Genomic DNA, 2,861 nt, shown 5'->3' with positions numbered 1-2,861 from the left:
TGTTCTGTTTCTCTCTTGAGATCTTTTGGATTTTTGTTCAATTTTAGTGACAGCGGTTGCCACCTCAACAATCAACGTTTTTCCTAAATTATTTCTAATCCTAAATAAAATGGAGAGCCGGCATCTCAGAGTATACTGACCTTTTGTGGCTATTATTCCACTTACTTTGGACAAGTATTGCCCAGCTACATAAAAGCAATGCTTCCTGAGCAATGTTTGTGCACCTTTTTATTCTGATCTGCTGCTTATGGGATGTTGAGCCCAAGCTGACACTTCCTGTGTCGGGACCAAAGCCCTGGTCCACCTCCGATTGAAGTCAGTGCCAGCCCTTTTCACATTGAATGTAATTGAAGCTGGATTGAATCTTGCATGAGAAAACAAACTGCTCTTTAGTGCGGTGTGTCCTAATGAAGCCAGAACCATCCTCTTTTCTACTTCTTCCCCCGCTTCCCATGAATATACTTAAGATTATGTTAAATCAACATTTTTTTTTTTTTTTTTTTTTTTACTGGACAGAATGAGTGAATGATGGATACACATGATGGTTTCTAAGTGTCACCTTCCCTCAGAAACTTACGTATTCCCACCTCCATGTGCTAAGCTTTTGGACCATGGAGAGCAAGAGACTTCCATAAAACTGACCACTTTTTAGCCTGCCAGGCAGGTTGGAATAGCAGCTGCTTTAACTCTGTGCAAAACATACTCTGAAGTAGCATATTGAAAAGCTAGAAGTGACGAGTTTTTCTCCCCTACCAGCGTGCCTTTAAAACAGGACCTCCGAGCTTTTTGGACAAAGTAGGTTGAACATAAAAACATTCAAAGTTTAAGTGTCAGCAACCCAGCCCACTAGCAGGTTTTTGCAGTACATGGAAAACTTAGTGCCACTCATTTCTTTTTAAATGCAAGACCCAAGCCAAAATCCAAACTCCTGTTTGGTCCATTTAGAATCAGAACAAAGTTTGCATTGGTTCTAAGGTAAGGGGTAAGGATCCATGCTGATCCATACATTGAGGGGAAATTGTGAGCAGCAGTAATTCTGCCAAGCCTCATATCTTATATAGGGCTCATCTTATCTGTCTCACGCTGCATCACAACTTGACAATAGACTATCTGCATCTTCATCAAAACAGTGGTAATCCAGAGAAAGGAGCTCTTGGCAGAATCCAGTTTTCCTGAACTACAGTGCTGCTGAGATAGGAGAGTTAACTTTCTGGCCATAGGCTGATAATTTTGATTCAGTTTTGTCTACAGAACCCCACCCCCCCAGGCTATGACATGGCCATTTGGGGTGTTGCAAGAAGAGGAGGCAAAGTCTCTAAGCCAGTGGTCCTCACCCCCTTTAAATACAAGTCACCCCTCAGTAAAAACTTCAGCCACCTCTCAGTAGATTTGGGGTACCCCTCAATTGATTCGAGGTACTCCTTGGAAAATGCCAATTCATTTTTTTTTTCACTCAGAAAAATAATAAATCAATCGCTGCAACAGGTCACAATGGTTTTTAACACTATGGGTTTGTATGTGAAAACTCTGGGTTTATCTTGTGAACCGTGTTTACCTAACAATACTAACGCTGTGCAGCACCCTTGAAAGAATCTCAAGGCACCCCAGGGTGCGATGGCACCCCGGTTGAGAATTACTACTCTAAGCAGCAGTCTTTTTGGTTCACAAAAAGGTAGTCTCAAAATGTGCAAGTCACATATGCTACTAGAAAACATCCTGTGCTGAGCTGTAGGGCGTGGACTAGATTGCCTTCTGGGCTTATCTTGCACTCTGTTTTTGGCTACCCAAGAGTAGATGTGTCCTTCCCAGTAACAGGCATCACTAGTGCTCTTAACTGGTCTTGCAATCCTCTGCAGGCAACATCTGTCTCATGCCCATTTGTGCAGCTGCATGTCTTTTTGGTTCCACCTCCCTGCCTCCCCCCCCACCACCACTTTTCTTTCATGGGAGCTACCAGCATGTTCAGATCCTGGCTTATAATGAGGCTGAAGCCTTCTTGTATGTGCCAACAAGAGGATTAAGAATACATGAGTAAAATAAAGCATGAGCTATTAAAGATGAAATGGCAGTATAGAAAGGAATGTCATCAGCTACCCTCCGGTAATATGTTTCTTTTTCTCTGCACAATTAGCAGTCGTAGCCTCTCGAAGTGGACGGCTCTGATGAGGGAGAATATGTGTTTGCTCTTAGAAATGCGCTGTGTATTTTGAAGCTACTTCAGAACCTTTTTCAAGCCCTAAATCTCTACTGATTGGGATAAGCATTAAAGCCAGCCGGCTGCTTCTGCAAAAAGAAGCAATAAACTAGTTAATGTTGTTAAGAGGCGGTTAGCATTCCTTTTAGATGAATGAGGCAATTCATACCTCTGAGCTATTGTTTCATTATTTCAGGGAAGGGGGGGAGGTTGTTCAGTGTTTCCCTTATAAAATGGCTCAAAAACACAGGAAGATGACAGTTGTATTAATTTATATTTGAATAGCATGTAGGGGGAGGGGGGGAGGGTTTACACACGTGCCAAATATATATATAAATTGCCAAAAACATATTTTTATTTTTAAACAGCTTGAAACTTGGAGCATAGCCTTGCCACTCTAAGTCACTCCCAAAAGCACCAGCTTCTGGATAGACGGGATCATCAATAAATGCCACCTTACATTTTTAAGGGATAATATCCCACGGAAATCAATCCCCTTTGCATTGCATAGCGCTGCTGCACAATTTGCAAAGCTTTTGCCTGCTTCCAAAGCAGTTGTCATAGGTTGGAGATGAGGCATCAGACAAGATGGGCCTTCTGGCAATTCTTGGGTTCCTGCTGTGACACTTGAGCCCCAATTTTCAGTTCCAAGCATGCCGTGGTGGTC

Source organism: Alligator mississippiensis, chromosome 5 (assembly GCF_030867095.1).
Source record: "Alligator mississippiensis isolate rAllMis1 chromosome 5, rAllMis1, whole genome shotgun sequence".
NCBI classification, from domain to species: domain Eukaryota; kingdom Metazoa; phylum Chordata; order Crocodylia; family Alligatoridae; genus Alligator; species Alligator mississippiensis.
The sequence above is the reverse complement of the archived record's forward strand: the minus strand, read 5'-3'. Positions refer to the sequence as shown.